Here is a 17,928-nt window from a genome sequence, read left to right as displayed (position 1 = left end):
AGGGCAGGGAATGGCATGAGAGATTCGGGGAAGGGCAGGAGAAAACCGATGTGGCGAAGTGGCAATTCGGGGCGAGCAGGCAGGAGAGATCTGGGCAGAGCAGGGCGGCAAGCAGGGCAGAGAGCAGGGCTTCCAGAGTCAGAAAGACGTTTTTGAGTGGTCCCCAGCAGTCGCATCTTCTTTTAATCGGCCTGCCCAGTCAGTTTCAAAAATGTGTTTACTGAATCGCGTCCCTGTCTACTTTGCATGTGTTTCCCATCATTTGCACGCATGGATTGGAAGTGGATCACAGGAGAGGTAAGTGAATCAGGCAGGAAGGAAATTTGATCGTAAAGGGATCGCAAACCGATCGGTACACCATCGGTTTGCTTTGTGAATCTAGCCCATTGTATCAGGCTCATTACAAGATAGATAATTTAGTTAGAAGGTTGTGGGATCTGGGGGGATTGAAATGCTTCCTGCGGTGTTAGTTTGTCATGATGGGTTTCTTGAATAGCAGGGTTTTATTTTTCTTCTGAAAGTTTTGTAGTCTGGACAAAGTGGTTTTGAAAAGCCAACCGGACCCCCGGACATGTCCTCAAAAGGAGGCCATGTCCGAGGAAATCCGGGCGTCTGGTAACCCTATGCGGTAAGTACTAATACATGCTTACTGCAGGTTATAAAACACTACCGCGAGGCGCACTCAGGCATCCTACAGCAGTTTGGGGGATCGGCTTGTGCTTCTAATGCGCTAAAAAAATAGATTTTTTTAAATTATTAGTACCAGGGGCAGAGAGTGAGCACGCACTGCGCTATTTGGTTATCACAGCTACGTCACAGTGTGCTTACTGAGTAGCGTGTGGCTAGCATGTGAGGCCTTATGGCCAGATTCTACAAACAGCGCCCTAGTTAGACACCACTATTTGCTGATGTTTAGTGATGCCTAATTAAAATACACGCACAACCCAAATTGTTTCAATTAGATTAAATGACATGGTAATTGACTGCACCATTGATGCCTAAGTTGAGGTACCTTCCAGCACCTAATGACACCTATCTGAAAAGTAGGGGTGGATAGGGGAGAAGAATAGGCGTGGTTGGCTTAGGTGTCACTAGGCGTCTGAGTTAGGCTCCAGTAAATTAGGCCCAGTAAAACCAGGCATAATGTACTGGTGGTTGCGGCTCCTAGCGACTCCCAAGTCTGCTTAGGCCACCACTAGGCTTGATTTTATAAGCAGCACCTAGCATTTGATTGACAACCACGCAGAGCAACACCTACAATGCAGGCGTGCTTAGGCACCGTTTATAGATTCTGGCCTTTACTGCCTAGAAAATAGACATTAGTAAGTGCTCACACGTTAATGGGGAAATTAATGTGTGGCCATTAATAGGGAAAATGGAGCCATTTTACTGCAACGTTAAAGGTAGGCTCAACACTTGGGAAAGCACCATGCAGGGGATAGCGCTATCCACTTTTTATTTCCCCCCCCCCCAAGTGAGAGAACCCAGCTCCAGAAGTCCAAGTAGCACTTTCTCCTTCCTTCTTCATTATTCAGTGCAGCCAAACTTGTGGTCTTCAAAAGGCTGCAGGCAGCGGTTCCTACACGCTACCCATGGCTGACCCGGAAGCCTTCCTTCTGATGTGACCTTTTGAAGACTGTGAGTTCAGCTGAAGGCATGAGGAGGCAGAAATTGAGTGTCTGGATCCAGGCCGGAGGCAGGTACACTGTCGTCATTGCAGCAGGCAGCATGCCAGGTCCCCATGTATTCTTCAGGCCTGAGGCACGTGCCTAGTTGGCCTACCTTTTACCCCTGCCCTGTTCTGTAGAACACTCATAGATCCTTTGTATTGGTGCACAAATTACTACAAAAGATGCAACAACTACAAAAATGTTATCTTCATGGAGGGGGAGCGAAAATAATAACTTGTGGTGGGTCAATGAAAGATGACAGGTAAGCCAGAAGGTAAGAAGAATTGTAAGGGAAAGTGTCTTCCCTTTGGATGAGTGAACCTTTGTATCTTGGGGATGACTTGGAGTGAGTATCTAATCTAGACGGTAGATGTGAACCCAGAAGCAGAATGAAGGAAGATGAGAGGCTCTGTCAACTATTTGATGGACCTTTAACAGGACATACTGTATGAATAGTCTGAAGAGTTGGATCTTCTTCACCTGTAACCCATCTTTATGGATCTTGATGTATAATATAGTACCTCCCTAGGAAAGCAATCAAGACTGCATTAGCATTATTCCAGAGATAATGATGATGATGTACTGACTTTATCTAGGAATAGTAGCCTGCTGCTATTCAGTATTTCCTATGAAAACAATGTGATAAAGTGCAGTACAGTAACAATTTTGTCAGGTGTTAATGTCTTGTAAGAGAGAAGGTATAATACATAAGCGGGGCATTTTCAATATGATGTCTAAATCAGATTTGTGAGTCTAAGATAAAAATGCTTAAAAACAAGCCATTAAGATGTGTGTGTGTGTGGGAGGGTGTGTGTGTCATTCTTAGCAGTAGGGCACCCCAGGGGGCACTGCAGTAGACTTCACATAAAGGGTCCTAGGTACACATCTCACCATTACCCCTTTTCAATTACATTTTTTTTATTAGTTTTACCAATTTACATCAATCTTTTACAGCACAGGAGTGGGGTGACCTCACTTATCGGTTGCAGCATATTGCGTTTGCTCTGCAGCTGCTGGTGGAGAATGCTGTTAAATTATTGGTCCACTGGCATCTCACTCCTGTGCTGTTTCAGAAAATTACCCATCACCCCTTTTCATTGGCCAGTAACTCTGTCCTTCAAGTGATCAACCATTTTCCTGGGAAGTTCTCACAAGCAGTCTAACCATTCTCTATTTATGTTTCTGCCAATGGAAATCATCAGTCCACATACAGAAGATTGAAAGAATCCATCAGCAGCACTTATTTTATGTATGTCTTTGATTAAATACCTAACTTTTCTTTCACTGTAATACGATTTCCATTTTTAGATGCAATATAGATGCAATTGTCTTTTCCCTTTTCTGTGATAAACTATAACCCCTGCTCCCTACCTTACCTCCTACATTTAAATTGCTTCAATTTGCTTCAATAATGTTTTTATTTTTTAAAAAACTATATAATTTTCTCTCTTCTTTTTAATTTACTTTGTATGTTGACTAAGATGGTGGATGTAGAAGGGCTTGAATCAGAAGCCGAGGACAGACCTCAACAACGGAACGAAAGCACACAACGAGGGAGTCATGAGGGCAGGATGTCAATAGATCAGCCAAGGTGTGTTGTTCAAAATAACCACTTTATTGATGAATATGCTCCAATGGCTCAAAAGACTTGACACTGAAGGAAAAGGGGATAGAGGGGTATAGATAGAGGAATACTACACAGGTCCTGGACCTGTTGGGCCGCCGCGTGAGCAGACTGCTGGGTACGATGGACCTCTGATCTGACCCAGCAAAGGCACTGCTTATGTTCTTATGTTTCGGCGTCTGTGCCTTATCAAGAATCTGGCTTGAAGATCGACACCCTCACAGTGCATCTACCCGAGTGCACATATATACAGTGCCATCTTCAAGCCAGACTCTTGATAAAGGCACAGACGCTGAAACACTGCCAGTGTCGAGTCTATTGAGCCATTGCGGCATATTCATCAATAAAGTGGTTATTTTGAACAACACACGCTTGGCTGATCTATTGACATCCTGCTCTCATGACGCCCTCGTTCTGTGAAAGTAGAAGGGATTCATTCTTGGAGGCCCTTGCAGTTGATTGAGGGTGTTTCTTGTGGCAGTTTGACCCCACTGGAAAATAATTTCATGTTGATTGGAGAGGCTGGGATTAGAAGATTTTGGCATAGAGGCTTGTATTCTTTAATGGGTAAGGTGGAGAAAATCAGATCCTCTCTGGGACTCAGGTCATTGGATATGGTAATGTTAATACATTATGGGGTTATTCTATTGCATAGATGCTAACATTATGTAATGTAATGTAATGTAATTTATTTCTTATATACCGCTACATCCGTTAGGTTCTATCCACCCTCCCGAATTCTATATAAATCATCCAAATTTGGGCACCTAGGACAGATGCATGTTCAAATTACATTACATTACATTAGTGACTTTTATTATGCCATTACCTTGCGGTTCAAGACAGATTACATAAGAGGTTATCTGGACATTTCCAGAAGAGTTACAGAGTTGAGCGGGTTACTTCGGGGGATTGAAATGCTTCCTGCGGTGTTAGTTTGTCTTGATGGATTTCTTGAATAGCAGGGTTATTATTTCTTTTATGAAAGTTTTGTAGTCTGGTGTCGTGATCAGTAGATTAGATAGTTGGTGGTCTAGTTTTGCTGCCTGCATGGCCAGTAGGCCATCATACATTTTTTGCATTTCACGCCTCTGATTGGGGGGAGGGTGCGTGAATGGTGTCTAGGTTCTCCTTTGCCTAGTTGTGGTACTTCAGATAAGACGGTTGTACAAGTAGGCTGGGCTGGCTCCATTTATGGCTTTAAATACTTGCATATGCAGGAGTTGCATACGCAGGAGTTTCGTCAGCCGTAAACCTGAAGTCATTATGCCACTGTATAGAACCATGGTGAGACCGCACCTGGAGTACTGTGTGCAATTTTGGAAGCCGCATTACCGCAAGGATGTGCTGAGACTGGAATCGGTCCAGAGAATGGCCACCAGGATGGTCTCGGGACTCAAGGAGCTCCCATACGAGGAGCGGTTAGGGAAGTTGCAGCTCTACTCACTAGAGGAACGTAGAGAGAGGGGAGATATGATCGAGACATTCAAGTACCTCACAGGTCGCATCGAGGTGGAAGAGGATATCTTCTTTTTCAAGGGTCCCACGGCAACAAGGGGGCATCAGTGGAAAATCAGGGGTGGGAAACTGCACGGTGACACTAGGAAGTTCTTCTTCACCGAAAGGGTGGTTGATCGCTGGAATAGTCTTCCACTTCAGGTTATTGAGGCCAGAAGCGTGCCAGATTTTAAGGCCAAATGGGACAAACATGTGGGATCTATCCGCAAAGATAGATAGGGAGAGTCATTGGAGTGGGCAGACTTGATGGGCCGTGGCCCTTATCTGCCGTCTATTTCTATGTTTCTATGTTTCTAAATAGTAGACAGTAAAATTTGAAAAGTATTCTTGCTTGTATTGGGAGCCAGTGCGAGTCGAGGTATGCGGCAGTGATGTGGTCGTATTTTTTCAGTGAATACATCAGTCTCAGGGTTATATTTTGTACTGTATGTAGTTGTTTTATCATGACTGTGGGGCAGGGGAGATAGAGAATGTTGCAGTAGTCTATAAGTCCTAGACAATCAGGTGCCAACAATTAATTATTGAGGTTAATTGCAGTTAATTGGCACTTAGGCCCAATTTCTGTAACCGGCGCCTAATGTTAGGCTCCTATTTTGGCAGCGCCCAACTAGATAGGCGCCTATCTAAATTGATTTACAAGCTCAATTAAGCTTTTTAATCAACAATAATTGAAACTTAGGCGTCTATCAAGAAAGAGTGATTCTGCAATCAGGCGCCTCTAAAAATTTAGCCGGCCTTCAAAAAAATAGGTGCTATGCACATTAGGCGTGGGCTTGGCTAAGTGGTAGGCACCTTGTTGCAGAATCGCTACTCTTAAGCGTGCTTAAGCAATCAGATAGGCTTAACTTTTAGTTGTGCCTAGAGCTGGCCTATTTATTGGGCACCTCCAAAATAGGTGCCGCTCAGTGTGATTCATTAAACAGCATCCAATTTTACTTGAATCACGCTGAACAATGCCTAAGTTGGCGCCTATCTTTTTTTGGCGCTTCTTATAGAATTTGCCCTTTAATGTGGATCAATTTGGATTTACGCAGGTATGTGCCCTAGTTATTATTCTATAACATGGGCTCCTAAATTTCACAGCACACAACTCATGGTCATGGGAGGGCCAGAGGTCAGTTAGGGGCATTCCCAGAAATTAGGTGCAATGTTACAGAATACAGTGGTGCCTCGCATAACGAACGCCTCGCACAGCGAACGCTGCGCACAACGAACTTCTTGTCTTGATTCGTACAACGGACTTCGTTTCACACAACGAAGTCGCCCGAGCTGCATCCTTCCGCGCAGTGTGCGTGACGCTACCGGCTACCCTCCTCCTCCTCCTCCATCAACCAAATGGGAAGTTACATCATGAGGGGAGAGGAAGGAGGAAGGAAGCAGTTGGCAGCATACGCACTGTTAGAGCCCCGTGGCTTGTGTTAAAGTTGTTTACAGACTTCAACAGCAGCGGGAGAAAGCAGTCGCCGGCCCTGTTTCGCCGATCGAGGGGGGGCCCTGTTTCGCCGATCGAGGGGGGGCCCTGTTTCGCCGATCGAGGGGGGGCCCTGTTTCGCCGATTGAGGGGGGGTGCCTGGTGTTGCCGATCACTGCGGGGGGGGGGGGGGCGGGTTTTGGCAGAGGTGGGAGAAAGCAGTAAATGAGTGGAAGTTGGCAGGCCTGGGGATGGAAGGGCAGTCGAAATACGGTATGTTGGAGCAGGGGATGAGAGGGAGGGAGAGAAGGGTGTCACAATCCTATCCCTGAAATCCAGCTTTCGCCAGGGCAGGCTAATGTTAAACCTGGTCCTGTGATTCGGAGGGCAAATCATGGGGATAGGATTGTGACCAAGCCTAGGGAAAAACCCAGGTTTCCCTTTGTAGCAGACAGGTCTGATCTCCAGGCAGGAGAAGAGGAGAGTTGGGACAGCCCACAACAGCCCCTGAGAAACCTTTCTTTCCCTGGAGATCATCAGCTGCAGGGAATGATTAGGCTCCCAAAGCCAGCCAGGAAAGGTAGGCAGAAAACTCCTCCCCCTCAAAGGGCAGGGCAGTTTCCCTGGAGTACTTTTGAGGCTGCTTTGAGAGGGAGAAGGGCAGTCTGTCCTGAACCAGCTCAGGGAAGGATCTCCCCTCCTGAAGGCACCCCAGAGGTTGGGGACTGGGAAATGCAGGAGCCTGACACAGACCCTTTGGACAACCAGCTACCCGGGATAGAACCTATGGAGTTTGGTGAAAGCTCCAGTCTGCCTGAAGAAGTCCTTATGGAAATCAGTTAAGTGGCAGGGCTGGAGAATGTGTGGTTTATTTCCCTACTGGGGCTGGGGTTTGCACTGCTTTGGAGCAAAGGGGGTTTGTTAAGGGAAAACCCTTTGATGGACTTGTGCTGACAGTTCCAGCACTGCTTGATTTAAGCAAGAAAAAAAAAAAAAGTTTTTTTTTGAAATGTGATTCAGTCAGCTGGAGTTAAGCTGACTGTATTTTGACAAGGATTGAGTGAAAGCCTGAGGGGAGTAAAGTTGGGGAGAATTCACTATCCATCCAGGTTGGGATAGTGGGGCCATTAGTGGCAAGTCTGTTTCACAGATTACTTAATTGGTGAATTCACTTGCTCCCCTCCCCCCTTGCCAGCTCTTGTATAGTTGGCTGGGGAAGAAGCCAGAATACCTGAAGGCTTGAAGCACCTGGACTATTTAGCTGTGCTGTGACAATGAACTTTGTTTGCTAGTGAGGAGAACTGTTGGTTTTTGGTTCTCCTGATTCCCTGAAAATAGTTTTTGGTTTTTGTTTATGTTCCTTACCTGAACCAAGGTCTGAGTCGGTCCCTTTTGCTTTTGGAGACCGCCTCATCGTGAGTGCCTGATTTAAGTATTCGCTTTATGACTTTGTGTTTGGGCACAAACTATGGGACAGAACATATCACACTTTTCTCTGAATAAAGTGTATTACTGAGGATTAATGAAGAATTGACTTTTTTCTGTCTTTGTGCTTTATTGATAAGCCAGTGAATGGTAACCAGCAGGACCTCTCTCAGTTGGGGAGGCACGTCAGAGCGGCGTAACTGTGAGCGCGGGCCGGACCTCCTTGATCCACAGGTACCGGCTCCGCTACAAGGGGAAATATTGGACAAGGGCAGAAGGGATGCTAAATCATAGGGTGACAGGCAGAGAGAACAACAGGAAAAAGAGTGGAAGCAATCTTGAACCCTGAGGGTGAGGGAAGAGAGAGGTGGTGAGATGATTGATCATGGGGAGAGGGACAAAAAGGAATAGAGATGGGATAGGAAGATAGTGGAAGTAAAAGGACAGGGAGATGTCAGGAGAGGAGATTATGGGCTACAAGAATGGAGGGAGGAGATATGCAGGAAATTGTGAAATTGTGGGACCGACCAAGGGACGGGGGTGGCAAGGACATGAATGAAAGGAAGATAACTTCTAGCCCCTCACCACTGCTGCTTTCCCGCTTGTGCCTGATGCTGACGGCACAAGTTCTTCCCACTTCCATCATCTGCCTTCTTCTCTCCCTCCCTCCATCCCAGGCAATTCACTGAGAGGGGCAGGATAACTGATGGCACTGCGCTTAACTGCCCTCTCTGTCTTTAAATTTAAAAAATGTGTGTTGTTTTAAAAAACAATTATGTTTTTAGATGTATCTAAAAAAAATAATAACAAAAAATTTATCTTTTTTTATGTCATCTTAGCATATTTTATGCTACAGAACGAATTATTTTTTTTAACATGTATTGTTATGGGAAAACGCGTTTCACATAACAAACTTTTCGCATAACAAACTTGCTCCTGGAACCAATTAAGTTCGTTGTGTGAGGCACCACTGTACAGTCAACTCCACCTAAGTGCATCACGGTTCCATTTTTTTACATTAAAGTCAATGGACGTAAACTCCGGATATTTGCAGTTCGGATAAGCATACAATCTGCTTATGCGCAATGAGGTCCCACCTCTATTCTTTCACGTTACATTCACTCCAATTAAATGCAATCATGTTCTGACTAGGAGGAAAGCCAGTTGGCAGAACAGATTGGACACAATGGCTAGGCTTCACACAGAGCTGGGGCAGCTGTGAAAGTGAGTGTTCCACTTCCACTGAAGCTGTAGGGCATAGCTTTCCTGTACTTTAGGCTCCAGCAGTCCACGCACCATATTTAAACTGAGCCGGCTTAACTACAGCCTCCCCCCCCCCCCCGCGCTTATTAAGCGCACATTCTGTTTAAGCGCATGTGGCAACCCGGTCCGAAGGCATCATTTACTGAATCTAGCCCTACTGTGTAAATGTTTAGAATATTGGCCTTAAAGCGCAGTGCGTAAATGGCAAAATTTCATCTAAGTGCTATTCTGTAAATACCTACTTAACTTACATAGTGTGTATTTGCAAGGAGGAGTACACATGGACAGAGCTTGGGAGGGATATGGGCTCCAACTTGCGTAACTTAGAGAGTCATTTCTAAAGTTTCAAGTTTATTTTTGATTTGATATATTGCCTATCATTAAGTCTAAGCGGTATACAAGTAAATGTAAAAATAAATATAAGGTAAAAGGGTATTAAGAACAGAGACAGGTACGAATAACAAAAAATAGTAACTTGATACAAAAGGAAGTGAGGTAATGAGTTTATATTGTATTCTTACAAAAGAAGAAAAGGTGGAGCCACAGAAGGAAAAGGGAAAAGGAGAATGTTTCTTGTTTGCTATCAACAATGAAGTCATTTTATATATTCAAAGTGTCTTTTAACATAAATGTTTTAAGATTTGGTTTGAATTTGAATGAAAGCGCCAAAAGGCGTACACATTTAACATGTACTAGGCGGTCCCTGTTCAGAAGAGCTTACAATCTAATTTAGACAGACAATCAGGACATATATATATTTTGGATAGTATTACTGCTTTACAAATATTTGAACGCTTATACATGCATGGAAAGGGTTCAGAGTTAAAGTCCTGGGTAAGTAGGTAGGAAGGGAAGAAAGGGGGATTTGTTCAGAGATGTTTGAGGGTTGCATAGAAGAAAAACTGTGCACTAGTATGCTAATCTATGTTTGTTTTGAATTAAAAAAAAAAGAAATACAAGTGGAAATAAAGAAGTAAATAAGAAAACAGATAAATGGGGCGGGACATGGGCGGGGTAGGGGCAGGCTAGGGGTGGGGCAGGGCCAGGGGGGCCCAGTGTACTTGGGTACCTAGGGGCCCTCGAAGAATTAATCCTGCCCTGGTGGCAGTAGAGCTTCAGCATTATCTGTAATTAAAAATTAACCACTTGCATATGTAAACAGACAATTCTAACCCTTTTTAGCACATAGGCACCTAAATATACATTTGTACCAGGATGTCACTGTTTATCATTTATCTCAGTTATTATAAGAAAGCCTGGCTTTGACTAGATTAATGGGGCACATGGACTGGAACTGAAGAGAACAGCTGTTTACAGTGCAATGATTATTTAGTAGGATTGTACATTGATTAACATTTTTAATCACATGATTAATCACGATTAAAAAGCACTCCTTGTACAGTGCAATATAGAGATAGCAAATATACACTCAAAACTGACATATTTCAATTACTAAACTAAAAATAAAAATCATTTATCTTACCGTTATTTTCTGATGATTTTCTTTCTAATCTTATTCCCTGACTCTGATGCTGCTTCCATGTGCTCATAGCACCCATCCAGAATCCCTCCCCACCACACCTGGGTCCACCATTTCTCCCTTTCTCTCTCCCTCCCCACTACCCCTTTCTCTTCCCAAATGCCCTCCCATTCTGCATCTTCCCCTCCCCACCATCCCTGGGTTCACCAACTTAACCTTTTTCTTCCTAATTGCCCTCCCATTCAACATCTCACCCTCCTCACCATTTCTGATTCTGACATTTCTCCCTTTCTCTTCCCAACTACTCTCTCATTTCACCTTTCTCACCACTACTGGGTCCACCATTTCTCCCTTCCTCCCCCCCACCCCCATCTCGCATTTCTTTTTAATAGGAGGTTGAGCAAGGCAGCTCCAGGGACTTCCTTCCCTTCTTTCCACGGTCCAAAGGCCCCCCCCCCCACCTCACCTTTTAAAATTTAAGGGCATCCCCAACATGGCAGTAGTTCTGAAGTGCTGCCCAGGCCTTCTCAGCATTCTTCCTTTGTTGCGGCCAACCAAACCGGAAACAGGAAGGTGGGCCAATATAGACCAGTATTTTACATACTCAGTTGGGCTCATAGAAAAATCCCCAGGAGTGAACATGTATACAAAGTAGGCATGCAGACACACTGTTCCAAGTAGATACTCCTAGTGTGGAAAAAGAAATACCGGAGGTGGGACTGGCACTTCAGCATGTACTTCAAAGCTGCACAAATGGTGGACCATGGTTCACAGTCCAGATTGCAGAACCTTACCATGTGAAGCACTGGGGTGCAGCACTCCAGCTCCCTCTCCTCAAGCCCAGGTCAACATCGCTGCAGCTTCATTCTCCCCCTGAGGATCCTCCACATCCTCAGCGTATCACAGCAGAGAAAGAGATGAAAGTTGCCTCTCTCTGGACAGCAGAGCCTTTTCTCTGCCACATCTCTCTGATGCAACTTCTGTGGGTAGGTGTGGCAGAGAAAAGGCTCCACTGGCCACAGAGAGGCAGTTTTGAGTGACCCACTGTGGAGTGTTGAAGATCCTTGGGGGGAAAGGGGAGATGCAGCGATGTTGACCTGGATATGAGGAGAGTGAGCTGGAGCACAGCATCCCAGCTAGTGTTAGGAGGCCAGGGCAGAAGTTGGGAAGGAGGCCCTAAAGCTTGTCTGCAATGGGAGGGGGACAGGAGGGAGAGATGCCTGATACAGGCTCAGGGGGGAATGGAGAGATACTAAACTGTACCGGGGGGAGTGTAGAAGGGGAAAGAGGGATCAGATGCTGGACCGGAGGGATAGGGGGAGATAGGGACAGGACCAGGGGAGAAAGGTGTACCAATCAACAGAAGGAGGTAAAGAAAGATAATAAACTACAAATGATGAGAGGGAGTGCAGGAGGAAGAGGAACGAGAAGCTGGACATGGGGGAGGGTCAGGGACACAGAAGAACTGCTGGCCCTAGAGGCAACATAGGGACAGGGGCAAAGAGGGGCAACAGTAGATACAATAGTAGGGATAGTGGCACAGAAGGGAGATGCTGGACAAGGTGGATAGGGACATACAGAAAAGATGAATGCTGGACATAGAGAAAGAAGAAATGTCCAAAGGGCAGTAGCCCTGAGAGAGTTGGGAGGGGGGGGCACAGAGAAAAGTAGAAGAGAAACATTTAAGACCAAAGCAAGGCTCAAACAACAAAGATGGGAAAAATAATTTACTAATTTATTTTACTTTATTAATATGTCAATTTTGGAACATAAGCATACTCTTTCCTATGTGAGTGCTAATACTGTATAACAGTTGTGTATTTGGTACTTTGTAGACTCCTGGTTTCAGACAACTGAAGTTTCTACATCTCGGCTCAAATTATTTGAGTAGCTCTGATTTAAGCAGAGCAAAGTGGAAAATAACTAACCAGAAAGGCAGAAGGCAATCTAGTTCATAGATATGTCTTTTATTTATATCAAAGTACTCAAGTCTTTAAATACATATGGACTCAACATCTGTTCTTTTTGGAGGCTGCACCTTCATAAAGATATAAACAGGATGGACTCAGTCTGGAGGGTGTCTACTAAATGGTACATAGTCTTCATATTAAAGGGATCATTTTCGATAGAATATCTAAGTCTGACTTTGTAATGAAAACAGAGTGTGCCCTAGGGCATTATTGGCAGTCTGATTCCTGGGTCTCCACACTTGAGAACAACATGTAAACTTAAATTTAAATTTTTAAGCGAAGGAACACTCTCAGCATGAGTTTGAAAGCTCTTAAGAGTAGCTCAATGGAGCCACTCTGATGCTTAAAAAGCAGAGTTGTCAAACAGCAGAGCAAGTAATACTACTCCAGCCAGCCTTACACCATCATTTAGGTGCTCTAGTTTGCTAATAAGGGCAAATTCAGTGACAAACCTAGTGTCCAATAAATAAGTGGAATGCCAAACATAAACAAAAAATCAACTGCCCAGTAATGCCCCCAAAACCACAGAATAACTATCAATCACTAATCCTTCTGTGTACTTAGCTGGATCCACAGTCCCGTTGACACACAGTACCGGAGGTAGCCCAAATCCTTTAAGTTCCTGGCAAAAGTTTGAAGTGCAGTCCTGTTTCAACACGTTTCAACCCAGCAGGGTTTCAGGGCCAGCCCTCTCAGGTCTAGTATCTCAGGTAACAGTCAAATATCTCGGGTGTGGGCTCAATGGAGCCACTCTGATGCATAAAAAGCAGAGCCTGCAAACAGCAGAGCAGGTAATACTACTCTAGCTAGCCGCACACCATCATTTAGGTGCTCCAGTGTGCTAATAAGTGCAGATTCAGTGACAAACTAGTGTTTACAATAAATAAGTGGAATGCCAAACATAAACAAGAAATCAGCTGTCCAGTAATGCCCCGAATGCCTGAGCCCGTCAAGTATCTCAGGGGTGTGATCTTTGGAATACACAAGTCTCCATGCAAATGTCATTTGAAACGGTATACTGTGACAGGGAGGGTCCTGTCATGCTGGAAAAACTCTGAAGTGCTCTAAAACTATCCCTAAACCTACCTCTAGAAGCAGGCAGGTTAGGGAAACTGCCCTGTAGAATTTATCCCCAGTGAAAGAAAACCCAAAAGTGACCAAATTATACTTGCCTAGTTCTAGTGTAGGGAATGCTAAAGGCAAAGAATACAGGTACCATCATGCACCAGTCAGGGGATAGCAAAACCCACAAAGGGATTAGCTCCTGCAATCAGCTCTGCTGGGTGCAGGGTTGGTGAGCAGAGAAGCTATCCCGGCTCATTAACAAAGCGCCAGAGAACCACAGGTGTTTTGAGGAGCAATCAGCCCCATGCTAGAGAAAAGGGTGTGGTCTCTAAGCCAAGGAGGCAGCCACAAACTTACAATAGTCCTGAATCCTTGAGGAGAGGCAGAGCTGTGCTAGCCTGGATTCAGAAGGTAGAGACCAGCACTTCCTAAAGCAAGCAGATAGAAAACTTCAGATCTGAAGCCTCTAATCTTTCTTCTGAAGGTACTGAATATGAGATGGAAATGCCAGAAGAAATGTCACTAGAGGATATTGAAATGGAACCTGAGGAATTAGGCATGTTTGAGGGCATGGTCACAGAGTGAAGTCTGAGGGAAGTAAAAGCTGTTTCTGATAATGTGGTGTTGCCTCACAAAACAAAGTAACAGAGAAATTAAGAATGACTGCTTCTGAGTAACTAAGGGTAACAAAAGAGTTAAGAAGCCCATGCTTAGGGTGAGAGGGCTAATTACACCCTGAGAATTGGTGCAGAGGCAAGCTGTTTGAAGTTGCCATATTTTCTTTTCTTGAATTGTAAAGTGAATAAGCCTGGTGTGCTAATAGGCTGTTTAGCCACCAACGAGAGGTTTTTTGTTTTGTTTTTTTTAGTATGTTTTGAATTGCACTACAATATAAAACCAGAAAATAAAATCATCATAAAATTCACATTAAACACCTGTAATGGAGCTTTTTATTTTGATGCAGACACCCCTCTACACTCTATGCCTCATTGAACTGCTCGGCTGTGGCTTGGGTGACCCAGGTCAAGATTCTGGCTAAACTAATCCAAGTTTTACCCGGTCACAGTACTCCCTAAACTATTCTGTGGCTCTGCAGACAAACCCCAGACTCTGATAGAGCAGACTTTTTTCTTGATTACTTTTGGGAGGATTCTGCACAACTGCACAATGCAATTTTCACAGATTTCCCCCACCCCACAGAATATGCAGATTTCCATTGAGAGCCAACATAGGATATCGTTGTTCCCCTCACCCATAGAGATCACGCAGCAGGAAGAGGAGGAAGAGAACCAATGCATACTGGGTAACTTCCTCTGTTCTGCCAGTTTAGACCAAACTCTTTATGTGAACTGCGGGAATCCCGTAGTACACATAAGCAGTCAGGTTTAAACCAGTAGTGGAGGACCAAGTTTCCTGAAGTGCAATGGTTCCCTTCCTCTTCCTTCTGTCACACAATTTATATGGGGGAGGGGGAGAGTTGGATCAAAGAGTAAAATGTGAATGTGCCATTGGGTAGGGTGGAGGAGGCCAAAACTTGAAGAGGAAGTGGACAGTCACATAGCCGGAGGGAGAGAGGACCGACTAGTGACATGTCTCCCGGGGCAAGAACGAAGGACATCATTGACAGAATTGAGAGGATCCTGGAGGGAGCCGAGACAGAGGAGACAGCAGTAGTAATCCACATTGGAACCAACGACGTCAGCAGGAGGAACTACAACAGGACTACACTAACTGACCAGTTCAGGATCCTGGGAAGGAAACTGAAACTGAGGACAAGGAAGATAGCCTTCTCAGAGATCCTGCCAGTACCGAGAGCGGACGCAAGGAGGCAGAGCGAACTACAAGCAATAAACGGTTGGCTGAGGAGATGGTGCGAAGAGGAGGGTTTCCACTTTGTTCGGAACTGGACAACTTTCTTGGGGAAGAACAAGCTCTACAGGAGAGACGGACTGCACCTGAGCACAGCTGGGACGAGGATGCTGGCACGCAACGTCCAGAGCGTCATAGACTTGGCTTTAAACTGAGGAGAAGGGGAAAGCCGATAGTCGATTTGACCCCAACACATCAGACAAAAGTATCAAATAAGGATACTGAGCAAGGGCATTGTAAAAGAGGGCTCGGGACTGAGTGGGAATTATTGGAAAAAGAACCTAAGGACGCAATGCAGGGGCCCAGGGCACAAAGGAAACTAGCCCGCAGGATTACCAGAGAACAACGGGAGCCAGAGGGACAATCAAAAATGGGGAATCAGGCTGAGGACAAAACAGACACACCACAGGAGGAGGATGACCGAGACGAGGCTCAGGGACTGGCAACCCATGAGGGGGATGGCAGGTGCACCAGACCACGAGGAAAACCAGCAGGGAAGGCAAACAACCGGGACTTACATTGCCTATATATTAATGCTAGGAGCCTAAGGGCCAAAATGGGAGAGCTGGAAGTCATAGCAGCAAAAAGGACCTAGACATAATTGGAGTCACAGAAACGTGGTGGACTGATGACAATAAATGGGATGTGGCCATACCAGGGTACAAACTCTACAGGAGAGACAGGACACAGAAAAAGGGTGGAGGAATAGCGCTATATATAAAAGACTCCATACCCTCAACCAGGATGGAAACAACATCTAGGGCAGATGGCTTGGAATCACTATGGGTTAAGCTACTGGGAGGAACTGGAGCAGACATAAAATTGGGTCTGTACTATCGCCCACCTGGGCAATCAGAAGAAATCGACCAGGACCTGGAGGCTGAACTGAGGCAGGTATGCAAAAGCGGAAGTGTGGTGGTGATGGGGGACTTCAACTACCCTGGGATAGACTGGAGTATTGGGCGCTCAAACTGCACGAGGGAGACCAAATTCCTGGAAGCCACGAGGGACTGTTTCATGGAACAGCTGGTCACGGAACCAACACGGGGAGATGCCACTCTTGACCTAATCTTCAACGGACTAGGGGGGCCCGCAAAGGAGGTGGCGGTACTAGCCCCACTAGGAAACAGCGATCACAACACGATCCAGTGCAGGCTAGAAATTGGTTCATCAAAGGTGAAAAGAACCACAACGACAGCGCTCAACTTCAAAAAAGGGAATTATGAGGCCATGAGGAAAATGGTGGGAAAGAAACTCAATGGCAACACAAGGAAGATGGAGTCCGTAGAAAAAGCCTGGACCCTACTCAAGGGCACGGTGCACGAAGCACAGAACCTGTACGTCCCCAAGTTCAGGAAAGGGTGCAAAAAAAACAAAACAAAAAATCCAGTGTGGATAACAAATGCAGTGAAAAAGGCGATAAGTGACAAGAAAGCATCGTTCAAAAAATGGAAAAAGGACCAAACAAAGGACAACCAAAAGGAGCACAAAGAACACCAAAGGGAGTGTCACAGAGTGGTTAGGAAAGCAAAAAGAGAATATGAAGAGAGACTAGCGGGGGAAGCAACAAACTTCAAATCATTCTTCAGATACGTTAAGGGGAAACAACCAGCAAGGGAGGAAGTGGGACCCTTGGATGATAGAGACAGAAAGGGAGTGGTAAAAAAGGAAAAAGAGATAGCTGACAAGTTAAATGAGTTCTTCACGTCAGTCTTCAAGAGGGAGGACACAACCAACATTCCAGAACCCGAAGAGATCGTAAATGGAGATCAGGATGATAAGCTGGTCCAACTAGAGGTAAGCCAAGAGGATGTCCTCAGGCAGATAGACAGGCTAAAGAGCGACAAATCGCCAGGTCCAGACGGCATTCACCCAAGGGTACTCAAGGAACTAAGGAACGAAATAGCAGAGCCACTTCGACAAATATGCAACCTATCCTTAAAAACTGGAGAGATCCCGGAGGACTGGAAAATAGCAAATGTCACGCCCATCTTCAAGAAGGGTTCAAGGGGTGACCCAGGAAACTACAGGCCGGTGAGCTTGACCTCAGTTCCGGGAAAGATGATGGAACTCTGATTAAGGACAGCATCTGTGAACACATCGAAAGCAATGGATAGCTTAAGTCGAGTCAGCATGGCTTCTGCAAGGGTAGGTCATGCCTCACAAACTTATTATACTTCTTTGAGGGGGTAAACAGCCAGGTGGATAAAGGGGAATCCATAGACATCATTTACCTTGACTTCCAAAAAGCCTTCAACAAGGTGCCACACAAAAGACTGCTTAAGAAGCTATGGAACCATGGGGTGCAAGGGGATGTCCACCGATGGATCAAAAACTGGCTGACAAACAGGAAACAGAGGGTTGGAGTAAAGGGACATTACTCAGACTGGCAATGGGTCACGAGCGGAGTGCCGCAGGAGTCGGTGTTGGGACCGCTCCTGTTCAATATATTTATTAACGACCTGGAGGCAGGAACAAAATGTGAGGTCATTAAATTTGCGGATGACACCAAACTCTACAGCAGGGTTAAAACCACGGAAGACTGCGAAGATCTCCAAAAGGATCTGACGACACTGGAAGAGTGGGCCAAAAAGTGGCAAATGAGCTTTAACATAGGGAAATGCAAGGTCATA

The 17,928-nt window shown here is 45.3% G+C and overlaps 1 protein-coding gene across 3 annotated transcripts in view; it reads left to right on the top strand.

Moving 5' to 3' along the window:
• CCSER1 (coiled-coil serine rich protein 1) overlaps positions 1–17,928 on the top strand; it is a 969,508-nt gene that overhangs the window by 754,130 nt on the left and 197,450 nt on the right. The window lies entirely within an intron of this gene.

This window comes from Geotrypetes seraphini, chromosome 1 (assembly GCF_902459505.1).
Source record: "Geotrypetes seraphini chromosome 1, aGeoSer1.1, whole genome shotgun sequence".
Lineage (NCBI taxonomy): Eukaryota > Metazoa > Chordata > Amphibia > Gymnophiona > Dermophiidae > Geotrypetes > Geotrypetes seraphini.
This window is presented reverse-complemented; position numbering and strand designations above follow the sequence as displayed.